Below are 22,553 nucleotides of genomic sequence, written 5' to 3'. Positions count from 1 at the left end.
ATAAAAAGATGAAAAAAATCGAATTATTCCTGGTACGACTTAACAAAATCCGAATGATTTTAGGTACGACTTAACGAAAACCTTTCCGATTTCAAGAACGACTTAACAAAAAAAATCCGAATGTGTTCAAGTACGACTTAACAATTATTTTTGGTACGAGTTAACTTTACTTTGAACATGACGCTATTTTTTAAACCAAGGACGCGGAAACAAAATTTCCGGAAAAATCAATTTTTAAACCCCGATATCTCTGTAATGCATTGTCCGATTTTAAAACGGATTTCAGTGTTAGATTCAGCTTGATAAGCTTTATGAAACACATATTCATTTTTGATTTGATCAGAGAATTTATTTTTTCGAAAAATTTGTTTTACTTCCGGTTTCGACCGGAAGTGACGGATTTTTATTTCCAGCCTTATTGCACATGTAAATTGCCAAATTCATTACTACAGAAAATTTCAAGACTCTATCTTAAAGCGTTTTTGATAAATGTCGCGGACAAAATGACTTTTTTTAAAGTTTAAAAATGACGTAACGTCAAAACGGAAGTGACGTTGTTATGGAAACTTTAACATCTTTGAGGCATTATAATTGCACATAATCCCTGAAAGTTTCCTTTAAATAAGTTGAAAACTTTTTGAGTTATGAAGCCGAAAAGGAGTCAGAAAAAAAAGAAAAAGAAAAAAAATAATAATAACTAGAGCAAAGCTCGTTGCAAAGCAACGAGTGGGTCTTCCATTAATGTCAGAAGTAAAGCTGGAGGTTCCTGTAAGAAGCAGAGCTCTTAAACAAATAACAAATGTAACTTAAATAAAAAGATGAAAAAATTCGAATATTCCTGGTACGACTTAACAAATTACGAATGATTTTAAGTACGACTTAACAAAAACCTTTCTGATTTCAAGAACGACTTAACAAAAAAAAATCCGAATGTGTTCAAGTACGACTTAACAATTATTTTTGGTACGAGTTAATTTTACTTTGAACATTTCGCTATTTTTTAAACCAAGGACGCGGAATCAAAATTTCCGGAAAAATCAATTTTTAAACCCCGATATCTCTGTAATGCATCGTCCGATTTTAAAACGGTTTTCAGTGTTAGATTCAGCTTAATAAGCTCTACAAAACACATATTCATTTTTGATTTGATCAGAAAATTCATTTTTTCGAAAAATTTGTTTCACTTCCGGTTTCGACCGGAAGTAACATATTTTCATTTCGAGCCTTATTACAGAGGTGAATCGACCAAATCATAAGCATTGAAAATTTCAAGCCTTTATCTTAAAGCCTTTTTGAGAAACGCCGCGGACAAAATGACTTTTTGAAAATTTTAAAAATGACGTTACGTTAAAACGGAAGTGACGTTTTTAAAGAAACTTTATAAACTTCGAGGTATTATAATTGCACAAAATCTCTGAAAGTTTCATTAAAATCGGTTGTCAACTTTCTGAGTTATAAAGCCGAAAAGAAGTCAGAAAAAAAAATAAAAAGAACTAGAGCAAAGCTCGTTGCAAAGCAACGAGTGGGTCTTCCGTTAATGTCGGAAGTAAAGCTGGAAGTTCCTGTAAGAAGCAGAGCTCTTAAACCAATTACAAGAGTAACAAAAATATAAAAGATGAAAAAAATCGAATTATTCCTGGTACGACTTAACAAAATACGAATGATTTTAAGTATGACTTAACAAACACCTTTCCGATTTCAAGAACGACTTAACAAAAAAAATCCGAATGTGTTCAAGTACGACTTAACAATTATTTTTGGTACGAGTTAATTTCACTTTAAACATTTCGCTATTTTTTAAACCAAGGACGCGGAATCAAAATTTCCGGAAAAATCAATTTTTAAACCCCGATATCTCTGTAATGCATCGTCCGATTTTAAAACGGGTTTCGGTTTTTAAATTAAGCTTAATAAAAGCTTCTTTGCTGCTTGATGATTAATATCAAATTATTGGTCAGAAAAAAGTTATTATGAAAAGACTTAGTAGCCCTTCTGGCCCCTAATTTGAGGGGTCAGCCCCTTTCTCTTGATATCAAATAAAAGGTCTCGCTAATATAAACATATTTTGTTCTACAAGTGTTCATGAATTGTAAACCGTTCTCGAAATATCTGTACAAATGCGTTTTAGGGGCCGACCCTTTAACCCCTTACCAGGGCCACTAACAACAACATTTTTGGTATCATATTGTTAAAAACATTATTTTGAACAACTTTTGTTCTACATTGCTTTTAAAAAAATTTCTCCTTTTTCAGATATTAATGATCAGAGTTTTGAGTTCTGGCCCCTTGAAACCCCCAATTACGTAATATATGACTTAGGTATGGTAATGTATAGATGAACAGCTGTACAATGAACATTTTTGCTTCTATAATTAATAACAAAATATTGTTCAGTAAAGAGTTATTGTAAGAATACATTAGAGCCCTCTTGACCCCTAATTTGAGGGGCCAGCCCCTTTTTCTTGATATCAAATTAAAGGTCTTGAAAATATAAACATATTTTGTTTAACAAGTGTTCACAAAATGTTTACCGTTCTTGAGATATCTGTACAAATGTGTTTTAGGGGCTGACCCTTTAACTCCTAAATGGGGTCATAAACAAAAACATTTAAGGTAGCATATTGTACAAAACATTATTTTGAACAACTTTTGTTCTACATTGCTTTTAAAAATATTTCTCCTTTTTCAGATATTAATGATCAAATTTTGAACTTCTGGCCCCTTGAAACCCCTAATTACGTAACATATGACTTAAGTATGGTACTGTATAGATAGACAGCTGTACAATGAACATTTTTGCTTCAATAATTGATAACAAATTATTGTTCACTAAAAAGTTATTACAAATAGACTTTAGAGCCCTCTTGACCCCTAATTTGAGGGACCAGCCCCTTTTTCTTGATATCAAATAAAAGCCCGTGCAAATTGAAACAGCTTTTGCATTACATGTTTTAACAAAATATTTATATGTCAAAAGATATTACGGAAAATGTGCGAAAATTTTGTGAAAAAATGTGGTGCTAATTTTCAGGTTCAGGCGAGCTTCCAAGCCTTGCGCATTTTTCGCAATTGGAAGCATGGAGGGAAATCTACAGACATTCATCTAAAATCCCTGCAAATTTCAAGCTTTTATCATGATTAGTTTCAGAGGAGATGCGTGGACAAAATGACCCTTAAAAATTTACAAAATCGTCCATATCTGAAACCGGAAGTGACGTAATCATTTGAAATTTTAATAATCAGTAGCGACATTGATGCTTTATAACTCCTGAAAATTTGGTGTAAATCGATTGAATAGTTTTTGAGAAATAACGCTCCAAAAAAGTCAGAAAAAGAAAAAAAAGTATAACTAGAGCAAAGCTCGTTGCAAAGCAACGAGTGGGTCTTCCGTTAATGTCGGAAGTAAAGCTGGAAGTTCCTGTAAGAAGCAGAGCTCTTAAACCATTAACAAGAGTAACTAAAATAAAAAGATGAAAAAATCGAATTATTCCTGGTACGACTTAACAAAATCCGAATGATTTTAAGTACGACTTCACAAACACCTTTCCGATTTCAAGAACGACTTAACAAAAAAAATCCGAATTGTTCAAGTACGACTTAACAATAATTTTTGGTACGAGTTAATTCTGCTTTGAACATTACGCTATTTTTTAAACCAAGGACACGGAAACAAAATTTCCGGAAAAATCAATTTTTAAACCCCGATATCTCTTTAATGAATCGTCCGATTTTAAAACGGTTTTCAGTGTTAGATTCAGCTTGATAAGCTTTATAAAACACATATTCATTTTTGATTTGATCAGAAAATTCATTTTTTCGAAAAATTTGTTTCACTTCCGGTTTCGACAGGAAGTGACAGATTTTCATTTCGAGCCTTATTACAGAGGAAAATCGATCAATTCATAACCATTAAAAATTTCAAGCCTCTATCTTAAAGCGTTTTTGAGAAAAATCCGGGACAAAATGACTTTTTGAAATTTTTAAAAATGACGTCACGTCAAAACGGAGGTGATGTTCTCTTAAAAATTTTAAAATTCTTAAGGGACGCCGTCTTGCAAAAATCTCTGAAAATTTCATCAAAATCGGTAAAAAACCTTTTGAGTTATGAGGCAAAAAAGAAGTCAGAAGAAAAGAAAAAGAATAATCACTAGAGCAAAGCTCGTTGCAAAGCAACGAGTGGGTCTTCCGTTAATGTCAGAAGTAAAGCTGGAAGTTCCTGTCAGAAGCAGAGCTCTAAAACCAACAACAAGAGTAACGAAAATAAAAAGATGAAAAAATCGAATTATTCCTGGTACGACTTAACAAAATACGAATGATTTTAAGTACGACTTAACAAAAACATTTCCGATTTCAAGATCGACTTAACAAAAAAAATCCGAATGTGTTCAAGTACGACTTAACAATTATTTTTGGTACGAGTTAATTTTACTTTGAATATTACGCTATTTTTTAAACCAAGGAAGCGGAATCAAAATTTCCGGAAAAATCAATTTTTAAACCCCGATATCTCTGTTATGCATCGTCCGATTTTGAAACGGCTTTCAGTGTTAGATTCAGCTTAATAAGCTGTACAAAACACATATTCGTTCTTGATTTGATCAGAAAATTCATTTTTTCGAAAAAATTGTTTCACTTCCGGTTTCGACCGGAAGTGACAAAATAAATTTTTCTGTACATTTGCCATAAGTCAATCCGCAGATTTACAATCACAGAAAATTTCAAGTCTTTATAAACAACCGTTTACGAGAAAAGTGCTGGACAAAATCACTTTTTGAAAATTTTTAAAATGACGTAACTAGAAACCGGAAGTGACTTAATGACTAAAAGTTTGAAGGCTTCAAGGGACAAGAAATTAAAATAATCCCTGAAAATTTCTTGCACATTGGTTGAATAGTTTTTGAGATATAAAGCAAAAAAGAAGTCAGAAGGAAAAACAAGAAGAATAATAATAATAAAAAAAAACAATAGAATAACAAGAGGGTCTTCCGTTGAAAACGGAAGACCCTAATAATAAAGAAAAAGAAACCATAGAATAACAAAAGGGTTTTCCGTTGAAAACGGAAAACCCTAATAATAATAATAATAGAAAGAAACCGAAGAATAACAAGAGGGTCTTCCGTTGAAATCGGAAGACCCTAAAAAGAAACCGAAGAATAACAAGAGGGTCTTCCGTTGAAAACGGAAGACCCTAATAAGAACTAGAGCAAAGCTCGTTGCAAAGCAACGAGTGGGTCTTCCGTTAATGTAGAGAGTAAAGCTAGATGTCAATGTAAGAAGCAGAGTTCTTAAAACAATAACTAGGGTAACTTTAAAAAAAAACTTAAAAAAACTCGAATATTTATTGGTACAACTTAACGATATCCGAATGATTCTGAGTACGAATTAATAAAAACCTTAACGATTTCAAGAACAAGAATAATTTTGGTACGGGTTAATTTCACTTTCAACTATATGCTATTTTTTAAACCTCGAATAAGAATCAAAATTTCCGGAAAAATCGATTTTTAATCCCAAATATCTCTGCTATGCATCGCCCGATTTTAAAACAAATTTCAGATTTGAATTCACCATGGCAAATTCTATAACACTGAAGTATACATCTATCATCAGTAAAAATTTCATAGCGATATCTTGAAAGTTCATGGAGATTTCCTCCGGACAAAACCACTTTTTTAAAAATTAAAAATGGCCGTCAAATTTGTACGGAAGTGACGTCAAAGCTGAAACTTTAACATCTTTGAGATGTGGTAACTTTACAAAAAGCTCTAAAACTTTCATCGAAATCAGATGAAAACTTTTTGAGCTTCATTTGAACAAACTTGAATCCCCTTCATCTAGTGGTGCTTAGTGCCAAATTTGGTTAAAATTTGCCCAGTGGTTCTTGAGAAGAAAATGAAAATATGAAAAGTTTACAACAACGACAACGACAAATTGTGATCAGAAAAGCTTACTTGAGCCTTTGGCTCAGGTGAGCTAAAAACAAAATAAAGGAAACATAATTGCATACTTTTATTGAAAAACAAATTATCACAGCTAACAATTGTAAATTACTTTAAACAGCCATAATTTTGTTATAATTTCTTATCAAACACAAACAAAAACAAGGCATGATGCTTTCTTAAAGTTCCATTACAGTAACTGTTCATGAATTATCCGATTTGATTTGAATTACTGGTTATTGTCTGTAGAAAATATTAAGGAATATGCATGTGGGTAGAGGTGACAGGTTAACCTCAAGAGCTGAAAAGAATCAACAGGTAAAAACCATGTGGCCACCAATAGCTGAAATTAAAAAAATCAATAAGCTGTGTTAATACATGTACCAGTACTAATAATAGCTGTGTTAACATTAAAATATGCATAGTATTTCTGAAAAAAAAAATACACTGACCATGCAGTGTAATTAGTATGGCATATCCCGATACATGACATTAGATGGCACAGGACAGTTTTTTGATACATTTCATTGTAGCCTGGGGACGTGTGTCTTCAGAACCCTGTAACTAGAATTTCCTCAGTTCCCATTAAGCACAAATACCTTTAATTCACTCTTTATAAGGCCAATCACCAATTTCTGAAGAAAATTACTAGTCAAAACCTGTAAAATTTTCTACATACTGGTTTTTATGAGATTTTGACCCTTCCATATTTTGCTAATTTTTCATGATTTTTCAGCTTTTTAGACCTCCCCCAGCCAATTCCCTGCAAAGGGTTGACCTTCCGTACCGTGTGCATGTTGCACCATCACATGTCAGAAACTTACCGGTGTATAGTTTATAATGTCTTATCCACCTACTTTTCGTACGTGTTATTTACCCTCCCGTCTGTAACATTTTCACTGTCTAAAGTCAACACAACAGTCATAGCTGCATGTTTCGCATTTTACTTCTGAATCTCATGTACCTAACATATGGGGCCTACATAATGAATATTAATTTCAACAAGAGACATCCCTCTAACTAATGATAATCATTAAAAATCATTTCATGAATTTTAGCAACACGCATAAGCCTTCAAGTACAGCAACTCTCAATTTTACAAAAATATTGACAGGTACTTTATCCGAAACTGTCCCTTGCTACCTTTAACTTCACTAACATTCTCTGAAAAGTCCTCTTGTCTTAAACTTACAAAGCTTATGCTATTCTGAGAAAAAGTATACCTCATTTTGCCAATTCCATTAAGGATTAAGAAAAATATGGCCATTTAAGTGAACCCAGCATTTCCTCTTTCCTCTATTTAACACAGATTCATAGGGCTCTTCATAAATAAAGCATCTTTACCTAATCTTATAGAGGTCAACTGTTGTTCAACCTCCCTAAATAAGAAACCTCATTCAAAACTTCATACATATACATGATATTATCATGACAAAAGCATCACATCACTTATATGTATACCCTCCCCCTATTTTTTGATTTTCCTAAGAAGCATTAGTTTAAACACTTTAACCTAATATTATGAAACTTGTGGCAATTCCCTTGAGTTATTTCTCTCACATATTTGAAAACGACCATCACTGATATTAAAAATTGATCTTTTCTTGATAAATGGATGAAATGCAACATTTTTTTTCACAAAAAGACATGCCGCCATACATGTAATTTCTTGTTTTCATGAAACAGTATGCTTCATATTTATATAATCATATTTAGTGAATATCTTATTTATTCTGGTTTCTAGTCTCCTTTTAACTTTGCTAAAATAGTAAGACCTACAAGTATGATGTCTGCTCTTAATTGAAATGAAATTCAAACACAACCGGGTACCTGGGGACGGATGAGAATTCCATGATAAATGTTCAAATTTGACATGTTTTCCTACATTTTTGATGCATATATACAATAAAAGGGTAAAAATATGTTGTTTCTTGATCATTTCGAGATTAATTATTATAGCAGATGTTATTTCAAGGTCAAATGTACATTTACATATCCAACATGTAATGGTAATAGAGACAATTGGAAAGAGGGGGTGGCTTTTTGAATTCTGTAAATATATCTAAAATATCACTTTTGGATAGGAAGGAGCAAAAACTTGAGTTTTTTGACATATTGTGTACTTTGATAACTGCATTTGTCTACATGTGAATTTCATTTGAAAGAAAAATATGCTGTTTTAAAAAAATTGAGGTATAAAAGTCAGGTTGCTTAATGTTATTTCATGAAATCAGACAGCAAAATTGCTGCAAATTTATAATTTAAATAATTCAATTGATCAACACTCTTTTACAGTAATAATTCTTATCTCGGTAATTAATTTAAGCCTATTAATTGTCATCAGGATAGGAAATACCGGTACCTACTTTCTAAGCCAATTTACTCTAGTGGTGGTCATTCTACACATTTAAAAGGGAGTTACTTCCCTTGTATATTATAGCTAATAAATCATGTAATGACATATCTAACCAACAAAATTATCGATTTTCCCAAAATAGACAACTTTTGGTACAAAATCCACTCAAAATTACAGTTAAATGAGAAATACCACGTAGTCTTGAAACTTACACTAACATTCTCTGAAAAGTCATCTTGTCCTAAACTTACAAAGCTTATGCTATTCTGAGAAAAAGTATACCTCATTTTGCCATTTCCATTAAGGATTAAGAAAAATATGGCCATTTAAGTGAACCGAGCATTTCCACTTTCCTCTATTTAACACAGATTCATAGGGCTCTCCATAAATAAAGCATCTTTACCTAATTCTTTAGAGGTCAACTGTTGTTCAACCTCCCTAAATAAGAAACCTTATATATATATTCAAAACTACATACATGTACATGACATTATCATGACAAAAGCATCACATCACTTAGAAATACCCTTACATGTATACCCTCCCCCTATTTTTTGATTTTCCTATGAAGCATTAGTTTGAACACTTTAACCAAATATTATGAAATTTAAATGCTTCTATTCTGATCAATTGAATTTTTTAAGCAGTGTGAAATTAAAACCATCTCAATTGATACTTTAGTAAAAATCATGAAATTTTAACACGGTGGAATTAAAAGACTTACAGTATTTTATCCGAACAGCCTCAAAGTATAATTTTCTGCTATATCATTTTTTATTAAATGAATTCTACTGGGGTTTTTTTTGCAAAAAAATTTAGCATAGATTTTTTTCTCTTGTCTTACTAATGACAGGTTTTGAAAACAATATTATGTTTAGTACGTATAAAATTCCATAAACAATTTTAAAAAGCTTTGGATTTTAGTTGCACGATGAAAAAATGAGGGAGTGCACGATAATACATGCTCATTTTGAAATTTAAAGCATTGTTGATTTCTTTTACTAGATAAAGATATGAACAAAATTATGTTGCTCTGTGATGCTAATTGCCAAGATTAAAAGCATGAGAGAGAGAGAGAGAGAGAGAGAGAGAGAGAGAGAGAGAGAGAGAGAGAGAGAGAGAGAGAGAGAGAGAGAGAGAGAGAGAGAGAGAGAGAGAGAGAGAGAGAGAGAGAGAGATCTGAGGCACATGTAGTAAAAATTATTCATACATTTGTCTTACTGTAAAAATTGTTTACAATGTAGATGTGTTCTGCATGTAAAGTTTACCTAAATTGAATCAATAAAATTCAATATATATAAAAGATAAACTAATCTCAACAAAGTTACAATGGTTCTGTGAAATAATCAAATCTTGAGAAGAATGTTTTATCAGGGAACGTACATTAACCTAAAATCTGAACTTCAAGTTCTTTTCATCATGCACTCTGTTTTACATGCTCTTTCACAGGCGATAATCATATATAACGGCGAGCCAGACAAAAGTTCTAATTTTAATTAGACTGAATATTTACCATGTCAAATATATTTATTGAATATTTACCATGTCAAATATATTTATTTAATAAAGCACAAGCCTGTCTGAGTTCTTTAATTCATTAATTAAGTGGAGGTGATATGGTAAAGATCTGCTTTATTCAAATATTTAGGGTAAAGTTATCATCATGCAAACATGCACTCTAATTACAACATTCTACTCTTGTGTGCCTTTTGACCCCCACCCCTTTTAATTTCACTGTTTTACAGTGTGTGGTGTGTTGTTCAATACAAAATAAGACATACATATACATAATAATAAATAGAAATTTAAAAGAGTAGTGAGCAAAACATACACATGATAGTACATTGAACAGATAATATCCCGAGATTTCTCTGACTCAAATGCCCGCTTTTATATTGTTACGCACGTCAAAAGCGAAGTTTAGAGTCAGAGGAATGTCGGATTAGATCGAAAAGTGCACAAACACTTTGAAAAGTAAAAGTCAATACGACATATTCTGTATTGAAACATACCTTTATAATCTGTCATACGTTAGTTGAGCTGAAATTTCCACTATCGCCGTCTTGCAGGCCATTCTTCTGACACACCGCTATCAGCTGTTGTTCGCAGTCAAAACATGGCGAGCTAGTTGACATGGTGAATCGTACGATATTTATTTCGATTAAAACTAATAAGACTAATAAAAACTAACAACCTAATTATCGACCAAATTAACGAAATTGTTTCAATAAACACTCTGATTAACTATGTAAAAAACGAGTTCGGTTTTATGACCTGTACGAAATCTTTTCAGCAGGAGTTTTAGTTTTGGTTTTAGGAAGAGACGATCATGTGAAAGTCAACTGATAACAACTATCCATGATCTAGCAAGTAGCCTCGACCAACGCCAACAGGTAGATGCAGTCTTACTTGACTTCAGCAAAGCCTTTGATAAAGTCCCCCACCATCGACTAGCCCTCAAACTGGAGCACTATGGTGTGAGAGGACAGACCCTGGAGTGGATCAGTAGCTTCTTATCTGACAGAAGCCAACAAGTGGTTGTTGATGGAGAGATGTCATCAGCTGCTCCTGTAACATCTGGAGTACCCCAGGGCACAGTGCTTGGTCCACTACTGTTCCTGGTATACATCAATGACCTACCATCCCGAGTCAAATCAACAGCAAGGCTCTTTGCTGATGACTGCTTGCTGTACCGCAGGATAGTTAATGAGGAGGACACAATCACTCTTCAAGAAGACCTAAACCAACTACAAGTATGGGAGTCTGAGTGGCTGATGAGCTTCAACCCAGAGAAATGTGAAGTAATACGCATCACCAACAAAAGGCGTATAATCAAGGCCAATTATTCCATCCATGGCCAAACTTTGCAGCTCACCACCAAAGCAAAGTACCTGGGTGTTACCATCGACAACAAGCTCAACTGGGGACCACATATTAACAACATTACCAGGAAAGCCAACAACACCACTGCTTTCCTGAGTCGCAACCTATCTGGTTGCCCACGGTCCATCAAGGCAACCAGCTATAAGACCCTAGTGAGACCTCAGGTGGAATATGCCTCTACAGTATGGGATCATACCAACAAGACCCACATCAATAAGATAGAGGCGGTACAACGAAGAGCTGCACGATACATCATGGGCGACTATAGCAGGGAGAGCAGCGTAACATCCATGCTCAATCATCTCCATCTTGATACCCTGCAGTCCAGGCGGATAACATCACGAGCCACCATGATGTACAGGATTGTGAATGGATACATCGACATACCATCTAGTCATTTACATCCTGTAAACAGCTGTAATACTAGAGGACATACTATGAGGTTCCTACAACCATTTTGCCACTTAAAATGTTATCAGGACTCCTTCTTTCCAGCCGGAGTAGTAATCTGGAACTCACTTTCACCAGCCATAGTGACAGCTGATTCACTCGAGGCCTTCAAAGCCCGAATCAGCCCCAGATCCTACCCATTGTAATAATTGAAGATTTTAACCAGATTTTAACGAGGCCTTCCTCAGCATGATTTTAACCTTTTAATCATGTGCGATAATGCCCAACCTTGGTGCCAGGCACATTACTGGAAGAAGAAGAAGAAGAAGAAGAGTTACTTTATGTGTGAATTTTGCACTATTTTTTAAACCAATAACGAGGAATCAACATTTCCGGAAAAATCAATATTAAAACCCCGATATATCTGCAATGCAGTATCCGATTTTAAAACGAATTTAAGTTTTGTATTTAGCTTTGCAAGCTATACAATATGCATATAATTTTATGTTTTTAATAAAGTTTTATGATCAGTACGAATTGTTACAGTAGAAGTTACTTTCAGTGTGAATTTTGCACTATTTTTGAAACCAAGAACGCGGCATCAAAATTTCCGGGAAAATCAGTTTTTAAACCCCGATATCTCTGTAATGCATCCTCCGGATTTTAAACGGTTTTCAGCATTAGATTCGGTTTGAAAAGCTCTACAAAATACGTATACGTTTTTTGTTTGATCCAAAAATTCAATTTTTCGAAAAATTTGATTCGCTTCCAGTTTCGACCGGAAGTGACGGATTTTTATTATATAGCTTCATTACAGAGGTAAATCGACCAAATCACAACCATTGAAAATTTCAAGCCTCTATCCTAAAGTGTTTTTGAGAAAAGTCCCGGACAAAATGACTTTTTTAAATTTTTTAAAATGACGTAACGTCAAAACGGAAGTGACGTTGTCTTCAAAACTTTAACATCTTTGAGGGACGAATATTTGCTAAAATCTCTGGAAGTTTTATTGAAATCGATTGAAAACTTTTTGAGTTATGAAGCAAAACAGGAGTCAGAAAAAAAAGAAAAAGTATAATAACTAGAGCAAAGCTCGTTGTAAAGCAACGAGTGGGTTTTCCGCTAATGTCGAAAGCAACGCTAGAAGTACGTCTAAGAAGCAGAGTTCTTAATCTAGTAACAAAGAAACCTAAGTACAAAAAGATAAAAAAAAAAACGAATGATTTTTGGTACAACTTTACATAATCCGAATGGTTTTAAGTACGACTTAACCAAAAACCCTTAACCATTTCAAGAACGACTTAACAAAAAACAATGTGTTTAAGTACGACTTAACAAATTTGACTTCATTTTAGGTACAAGTTAACTTTACCTTGAACTAACATCTTTTTTCTTAACCCAGAATGCAAAATTAAAATTTACGTAAAAAATCAATTTTGTTTAAAACATAATTCTGAGCAACTTTTCCTCTTCACTGCTTTTCAAAGGGTTGACCTTTCGTACTGTGTGCTCGTTGCGTCATTAATTGTCAGAAACTTATCGATGTAAAGTTTACTTTACTGTACCTCTGTGAATATTTTCTATGTAAAATTACTATGAACCAGACAACATTGAAATGGTGAACATTTCAAAGGGCCCCGCTTATGTTATTTCAGAGAATTATGCTTTGACCTTGACCTTTAACTTGAAATTTTTCCAGCTGGCATAGAACTTTTCATTCAATTTCATTCCCCCTAACATACATGCATTTTTGTTCAATCTGACCAAGATTAAGCATATTTGGGAAATAATCTACTGTCTAAAACTAATTTTAAAAAGATCTGCTATGACCTTCACATTGACAGACTTGGTTCAAGGTCACTGCACGCCATTAACCAATAAACTCTGTAAAGGTAAAATATTAGCCAAATAGGGGCTAAAAGGAGAGTATATCTATGCTCTTAAAATATGGATTTTTGTGTGATCTGATATGACCTTGACTCTTCATCTAAAAATATCATTCGAGGTCATTGCATATATTTTGATCAAAGGCATCATGTGGGTGAAGTATGAGGCTGAATGGAGCAAAGGGAGAGAAGATATACTCCGGACAAGGATTTTTAAAAATATAATTCTGCTATGACCTTCACAGTTTCTTTTCACTGAAAATAGGTTCAAGGTCACTACACACCCTTTCACCCTTTACTCAAAAGCTCTGCTTATGTGAAGTCTGAGCCAATAGGGGTTAGTAGAAATTATATATGCTCTCAAAAAAGGATTTTTGCATGATCCGATATGAACTTTTCCTCTTCACTGCTTTTCAAAGGGTTGACCTTTCGTACTGTGTGCTCGTTGCGTCATTAATTGTCAGAAACTTATCCATGTAAAGTTTATTTTACTGTACCTCTGTGAATATTTTCTATGTAAAATTACTATGAACCAGACAACATTGAAATGGTGAACATTTCAAAGGGCCCCGCTTATGTTATTTCAGAGAATTATGCTTTGACCTTGACCTTTAACTTGAAATTTTTCCAGCTGGCATAGAACTTTTCATTCAATTTCATTCCCCCTAACATACATGCATTTTTGTTCAATCTGACCAAGATTAAGCATATTTGGGAAATAATCTACTGTCTAAAACTAATTTTAAAAAGATCTGCTATGACCTTCACATTGACAGACTTGGTTCAAGGTCACTGCACGCCATTAACCAATAAACTCTGTAAAGGTAAAATATTAGCCAAATAGGGGCTAAAAGGAGAGTATATCTATGCTCTTAAAATATGGATTTTTGTGTGATCTGATATGACCTTGACTCTTCATCTAAAAATATCATTCGAGGTCATTGCATATATTTTGATCAAAGGCATCATGTGGGTGAAGTATGAGGCTGAATGGAGCAAAGGGAGAGAAGATATACTCCGGACAAGGATTTTTAAAAATATAATTCTGCTATGACCTTCACAGTTTCTTTTCACTGAAAATAGGTTCAAGGTCACTACACACCCTTTCACCCTTTACTCAAAAGCTCTGCTTATGTGAAGTCTGAGCCAATAGGGGTTAGTAGAAATTATATATGCTCTCAAAAAAGGATTTTTGCATGATCCGATATGAACTTTTCCTCTTCACTGCTTTTCAAAGGGTTGACCTTTCGTACTGTGTGCTCGTTGCGTCATTAATTGTCAGAAACTTATCGATGTAAAGTTTACTTTACTGTACCTCTGTGAATATTTTCTATGTAAAATTACTATGAACCAGACAACATTGAAATGGTGAACATTTCAAAGGGCCCCGCTTATGTTATTTCAGAGAATTATGCTTTGACCTTGACCTTTAACTTGAAATTTTTCCAGCTGGCATAGAACTTTTCATTCAATTTCATTCCCCCTAACATACATGCATTTTTGTTCAATCTGACCAAGATTAAGCATATTTGGGAAATAATCTACTGTCTAAAACTAATTTTAAAAAGATCTGCTATGACCTTCACATTGACAGACTTGGTTCAAGGTCACTGCACGCCATTAACCAATAAACTCTGTAAAGGTAAAATATTAGCCAAATAGGGGCTAAAAGGAGAGTATATCTATGCTCTTAAAATATGGATTTTTGTGTGTTCTGATATGACCTTGACTCTTCATCTACAAATATCATTCGAGGTCATTGCATATATTTTGATCAAAGGCATCATGTGGGTGAAGTATGAGGCTGAATGGAGCAAAGGGAGAGAAGATATACTCCGGACAAGGATTTTTAAAAATATAATTCTGCTATGACCTTCACAGTTTCTTTTCACTGAAAATAGGTTCAAGGTCACTACACACCCTTTCACCCTTTACTCAAAAGCTCTGCTTATGTGAAGTCTGAGCCAAATAGGGGTTAGTAGAAATTATATATGCTCTCAAAAAAGGATTTTTGCATGATCCGATATGATCTTCACCCGTTACCTAGAAATTTCATGCAAGGTCACTGTACATCGTTTAACCATAGAGACACTCTGCGAGTATAAGCCAGATTGGACCAAAGGGAAAAAAGATATGCCCCAGACAAGGATTTTATATATATAATTCTGCTATGACCTTAACCTTATACCTAAAAACATGGTTCAAGGTCACTGCGCATCCTTCAACCAAAGGAACCCTGTGGATGAGGTATGAGCCAGATTGGGCCAAGGGGAGAGAAGCTATGCTCCAGTCAAGCAATCTCGGATGGACAGACGGACAAATTGATCACTAGAAGGCGCCCGCATAAACATGCCTTTTTATCTAATTTAAAATAGTATCCATGCTATTTGCCCTTGGTGAATAGTCATCAAAACCATTCATCAGCAGAATTTGATTTCCCTCCTTTTTAAGGTGGTATGGGACATCTGTCGATATTAATGTGGATTAAAGTACTATATAATTGAAAAATTTTCACCGGTTTAGAATTTTTAAATTTTACAATATTTAACCAAAAAATAGCTTTTAAAAATATTTGAAAAGGTAAAAATTGTAAAAACCCCAGCGGGATTCGAACTCATGACTTACAGGTTCCTAGTAAACCCTCTAACCCACTGCGTTAAGGAGTTAGGTGACCATTTTTTAAAAGAAACTACATGTACTTATGTAATTACACTTTATTTTATTGTTTATTTTGATAAACAATACGTCACAACATGGAAGTGTCCCATATCACCTTAAACTCGGAACACCTCTGACCTAATAAGATCGCCGCATTAAATACAAAGTTTGATTTAACTCTAATTTGTTTATCATCAAGAAATTCTGCATCGCTGACATATAAAGTTTTCTTCTGTATAATGAAATACCAATTAACTGACTATTCGGACAATAGCAAGTTTATTGTCCCACTCCACAGCAACTATTTCCCTTGGCTTTGCCTCATTAAATAGTTGCTGTCTTGGGGGACAATAAACTTGCTATTGTCCTCCTACCCAGTAAATACTAAATAGGTATATAATATCCCATCCACCTACATTTCATGTTATATAACCTCCCGTTTGTAACCTTCAATTTCACTGTAAAGTCAACACATCTGTCATAGCCGCAAGTTTCACAATTTATTTCTGCTTCTCATGTACTTAAAATTAGGGGCCTTAATATTGCTTACCAATTCCAACAAGAGACATCCCTCTAACTATTGATAATCATTAAAATTCATTTCATGAATCTACGCAACAATGATAAACCTTCAAGTACAGTCACTCTCAATTTTACAAAAATGTTGACGGTACTTTATCCGAAACTGTTCCTTGTACCTTTAACTTAGTACACTAACATTTTTATGAAAAGACGGTTTGTCTTAGAATAAGAAAGCTAATGCAATTCTGAGAAAAAGAATACCACATATTGCCAATTCCATTGAGGTTTAATAAAAATATGGCCATTTAAGTGAACCCACCATTTCCAATTTCCTTTAGTAAACACAGATTTACAGGGTTCTCCATAGTAAAACATCTTTACCTGACCTTTTAGAGGTCAATTGTTGTTCAACCACCTTTAAAAAGAAACCTTATTCAATACAACATATGCCTACATGATATAATCATGATAAAAGCTTCACATCACTTAGAAATACCCTTACATGTATACCCCCCCCCCCCCCCAATCTTTTGATTTTCATAAAAAGTCATGGTTTGAAATGTTTTACCTAATTTTATGAAACGTGTGGCAATTTCCTTGAGTAATTTCTCACACATATTTGAAAACAATCATCAATGATTCTAAAATTTGATCTTTATTTGTTTATTGTATGATTTGTACCATTTTAATTAACAAATAGACAGCTGTCCTGCTTGTGATTTCTTAATTTTCATGAAAAAATTTTCATGAAAAAAGTAAGCTAACAATCATATTTAGTGAATATCTAATCTATTCTGATTTCTAGTCTCCTTCTAACCATGCTAAAACAGTAAGTTATGAAAAATGTTCAAATTTGACATGTTTTTCTACTTTTTTTCTGCATATATACCTTAGAAAGGTAGAAATAGGTTGTTTCTTGTTCATTTCAAAAGTAATTATCATAGCAGATGTTATTTCAAAGTCAAATGTACATTTACATATCCTACATGTAATCTTAATGCAGACAATTAAATAGAGAGGGGGGGGGGATTTTTCAATTATGTAAACACATCTAAATATCTTTATGAAATAAAAAATAAAGTAAACATAATTGCATACTTTTATTGAAAAACAAATTTTCACAGCAATTATGAATTTCTTTAAACAGCCTTAATTTTGTTTTCATAATTTCTTATCAAACACAAACCACAACATGGCATGATGCTTTCTTCAAGTTCCATTATTGTTCATGCATTATCGGATTTAATTTGAATTACCGGTAAATAGTCTGTAGAACACAAGGAATATGCATGTGAATAGAGGTGACAGGTTAATCTCAGGAGCTGACCCACAAGAATCAACAGGTACCGGTAAAAGCCATGTGGTAATAAGAGTCTGTTTTGAGCTGAAATAAAAAAAAAAAATAATTAGCTGTGTTTACATACATGTACTAGTAATAGCTGTGTTTACATTAACATATGCATAGTATTTCTGTAAAAAAATACACTGACCATGCAGTGTAATAAGTATGACATATCCCAATACATGATATAACATTTAGGCAGTACAAGATCAAAAATTTGCATATCAAGTCATAATATAATATTAAAAAATTTTCATAGGTATAAACACTTATCAAATTGAGAGAGAGAGAGAGTTTGAGAGAGAGAGAGAGTTTATTACGGTACCGTACTTGTAGTGCAACAGTCAATATTTCAATTCGTAAATTACAAACGAATATTACCCACCGAACAGCGTCAAAGTACATGTACTGGTATTAGCTTCTGGTATACCATTTTTTATCAATTCTACTGTGTTTTTTTTTTTTGGCAAATAAATTTAGCGAGGGTTTTTTTTAATTTTCTTATAAATTACATGTTTTAAAAACAATACTATGTGTAATAAGCATAAAACATGTATGAGTAAACTTAATGAAGAATTTATAATAGATCATTTTTCACAGAATGTGGTACATTACATGTATGTCAATCTTTATAAAACTAGAATATATTTCGTGCGCAATAAATTGCAAGTTTTTTGTAAATATCATTTACTTGCATGATAGGTATATATGGTCTAACCAAAATTTTCTTCATAAAGCTACAGCTGTATGTACCACATATATGTTTTGTCACAAGTATACATTTAAAAAAAAAATACCCAAATTCCAACAGTTGAAATAAACTCAACTCATTCTCTGATAAGTTCATTGTGTTTTGTGCGTGCATATCTTATTTGTCTGCTGCAACAGCAGCCAATCAGCGGTAAGCTGAATCCACAAAAAGAAAGTTTGTGTTTTAGGAGCGGGTTAATTGTTTATGCGACACTGTCAAGAAAACCACACCAAATAATAACAAGAAACATAAATATTCACTTAAATGTATTGTGTTGTAAAGTAAAGGTTTTTAACACTTATTGAATCTTGCAAAACATGTGATGACCCTTAATCATCTGTCATATATCTGATATACATGTATATGTAAAAGATGGGAGAAATAACGATGGAACAAACTGGGATTCGAACCTGGCCCTCTGAATCTCTAGTCAAGTGCTCTACCAACTGAGCTACATGTATCTGGCACCGGTATTCAAACCAGTCTGACCGTCACATTCCTCCCCCCTTAAATGATCTTCACCCTCGAAGATCACCCCTGGCAGGATCGAGTTAACCTGTTAGTTCCAGGGGTTGGTCACAACACCAATATTGTAACAGGATGGGAGAAATAATGAAGGACCAAACCGGGATTTGAACCTGGGCCCCCTGAATCTCTAGTCAGGTGCTCTACCAACTGAGCTATCTGGCACTGGTATTCAAACCGGTCTGATCGTCACATATATAAAGAATTATTTTAAACAATGTTGTTCAATAAAAAATAACACTCTCAACCTTCAGTTTTTGTCTGTAATTAATCAATATTGGCGTGCGATCAGTTCTCGCCGAGTACCATTTCTCACCAGTGCATTGTTACGTCATTTTATCAACACATAAAATTACATACGATTACATATGATGTAACAGTGCACCAGCGAGAAATGGTCCTCGGCGAGAACTGCTCGCACGCCAGTACTGCCAGTAGTCAGATTAAAAAAAGAGAATAAAAAATTACATTTAAAACATTAACAAAGACAATTTAAGTACACATCATAACTGCTAAACAAGAAAAATTATGTGAACTGGTAGAATGGTACGCATAGTTCTAACTTGTAACCTACATGTAGAAGTACATGTACCGGGTACCCGTTGGTCTGCTAAACCTCTCTAATGATACAATGATCGGCATCATAAAGATATTAAAGTCATGTTTTAACTCTGAAGTATACAATTTTATTTACTTGAAGTTATGTCTACAGGGTATTCATGACTACATTTGGAGTCTTCTGCACAAGAATATATGATATGTTTCTAATTAGACCCTGCTTTGAATTTTAAGTTGAAAATTCACAATCTGTTATTTTTTTAAATAGATAAATTCAGTTACCCTTTCCAGTCCCCCATGAACCTCGAGCGAGTCTAAACATCCATGAAACATGTAAAAATTACATGTTAGTAAACAAACACCCACATCATAACAAAAACATCTAACAGTGTGCACGTACTTACACGTACATCTATACTATATACTAAATTTTAACCAGTTAACAAGAAACTTTAAAAGGAGTAAAAGCCTCACCTTCTTCAGTAACATCCACATAAATCACACATTTTAATGTCCATCTTTTCTCCTTTATTACTCGTAGCTTATCAACGGCTGATCGTCGACAGAAGTGTGGCTGTCAGAATTTCCTCGTAAACGATTCACACGAGAAAAATATCCTCCTTAAACAAATATGTAGTATTGTTCCCTGTGCATGTTCATATGTTTCACAGTAAATTGAAAATGCATGTATACACCGAAAGAATACACAACTTCTCTTCTGCATTACGGCTCTCTCTTTTCTACAATGCCGTTCGTTACTGTTAACATTCGGCGCGCGCGCGGGGGTTACATACAGGGGCGCCCCGACAAATAGTTGCACATAGAACGTTTAAATAATGTGTGTTCATTGAATTCATAAATGATATAGATGAAAAAAATGAAATTGAATCACAACAATTTATCTAAGACGCAACACAACGTAATGCAGTAAATGCCTGGGCCTTAAAGTGGCATTTGTTCGCTTGTGTGTCTATGTAGTCATATTAACTCGTTCATGTACGATTCTCACATATTTGTTTTATGAAATTTGAAAAAAAATATAGCACAGAACTTGTTTAATTTGATACCAAATGACATTATTTATTATATTAACAATAACTGAATTCATTTTTTTTCATTAAATGATAATGATTTTTGCTATCAGAAAAATACGTGTATGAGCTGCTGACCCCTAATTATAGGGGCCAGCCCTTTTTTCTTAATTTTAAATGAAAGCTCTCGTTATTCTAAACAACTTTTGCTCTATATGTATTAACAAAATATTTTTAGTTTAAAGGTTATTATACAAAAAACAACAAAATTTCAGACCCCCAAAAACCTTATACTTTACCGGCAAATAGCTTAAAAACTAAAAAACATTTTGCCAAAATTTTCATGCCAGCAAAACTATAAAATGTTACCAACAATTCTGCTAAATTTCATGCAACTAACTTTTGTAGTTCCCGAGATCAACTCTGGACAAAAGACCCCCCAATTTTCAATTAAAAGGCAATAACTCATAACCGGAAGTTAATTTCAAAAATTTGAAAAAAACGTCCCGAGATATTAACATTGTCTACATACCCTGAAAGTTTCATAACAATCAGACAACAAATGTACGAAAAATGGCCTACACAAAATTTGCGGATAAAAAAAAAAAATAATAATAAGAAACAGTAGAATAACAGAAGGGTTTTCCGTTGAAAAACGGAAAACCCTAATAATAAAAAGAAACCGAAGAAAAACAAAAGGGTCTTCCGTTGGAAAACGGAAGACCCTAATAATCTTAACCAGCACAATAATAGAAAGGTCTTCCGTTGGAAACGGAAGACCTTAATAAGAATAATCTTAACCCGCACAATAATAGAAAGGTCTTCCGTTGGAAACGGAAGACCTTAATTAAGCGCAGAAAAACACCAAGAGTTATACGATATGTGCGCTATAGCTTAAAGACAAACCCAGAAAATTACTATAGAGAAAAACTAATGCTGTTCACTCCATGGCGAAATGAAACTTCTGATCTTCTGTGTGGACATCAGAGCTTTGAGCAATCATTTAACCAGAAAAAATTGTTCTTAGCTAAGAAAATCAAACAGAATGAACATAATGCTGATATGCTTGAGCAGGCAGAACAGATGGCGCAGGATGATTTGACAGAAGCATATGATGAATTAGCTCCTGGTGCTCAACAAACTGATGCAGATGATGAATATGAAGGAACTGTTGACTCTGAAACATTTGTTCACTTTAATCCAGAAAGGCCAATTGAACAGAGAGAGTATGATATAGGAAGTGATATTGGAATTCCATCAACAAGACAACTGAATGAGCAGAGTTCTGTTAGATTACCTGATGATGAGTACTTAAAGCTTGTAGCCAGTTTAAATTTGAAGCAACGGGAATTCTTCAATCATGTTATGCAATGGATCAAGTCTAAACAGGAACCTATTCATGCATATCTGTCAGGAGGTGCAGGAGTTGGAAAGTCAGTGTTAATCAGAGCGCTTTATCAAGCTTTACATCGGTATTTAGCTGCTAAGGAGGGTGAGAATCCAGATGATATACGATTTCTTCTTTGTGCATACACTGGAAAAGCTGCATTTAACATTGGTGGTCAAACAATTGCTTCTGCATTTCACCAGAAAATTAACCAAAGGCAGCAAAACATGCATTGTGATGAACTCAACACATTTAGAACTAAGTATAGAAATTTGTCAGTAGTCATCATCGATGAAATTTCAATGGTTGGCAACGCAAAGTTGGA

At 33.8% G+C, this 22,553-nt stretch overlaps 2 long non-coding RNA genes across 2 annotated transcripts; both read right to left on the bottom strand.

The window, feature by feature from the left end:
- Positions 1–5,994: 5,994 nt before the first annotated feature.
- On the bottom strand, positions 5,995–10,443 carry LOC136270841 (uncharacterized). Its single transcript, XR_010708700.1, has 2 exons — positions 10,308–10,443; positions 5,995–6,282 (listed from the first exon to the last, which is right to left on the bottom strand). It is a non-coding gene; the product is annotated as an uncharacterized lncRNA (long non-coding RNA).
- Positions 10,444–17,721: 7,278 nt separating this feature from the next.
- LOC136271044 (uncharacterized) lies at positions 17,722–20,798 on the bottom strand. The gene is made up of 2 exons (XR_010708836.1): positions 20,285–20,798; positions 17,722–18,018 (listed from the first exon to the last, which is right to left on the bottom strand). It is a non-coding gene; the product is annotated as an uncharacterized lncRNA (long non-coding RNA).
- Positions 20,799–22,553: the final 1,755 nt, after the last annotated feature.

The sequence above is a fragment of the Magallana gigas genome, chromosome 8 (genome assembly GCF_963853765.1).
Source record: "Magallana gigas chromosome 8, xbMagGiga1.1, whole genome shotgun sequence".
In the NCBI taxonomy this organism is placed as follows: Eukaryota; Metazoa; Mollusca; class Bivalvia; order Ostreida; family Ostreidae; genus Magallana; species Magallana gigas.
This window is presented reverse-complemented; position numbering and strand designations above follow the sequence as displayed.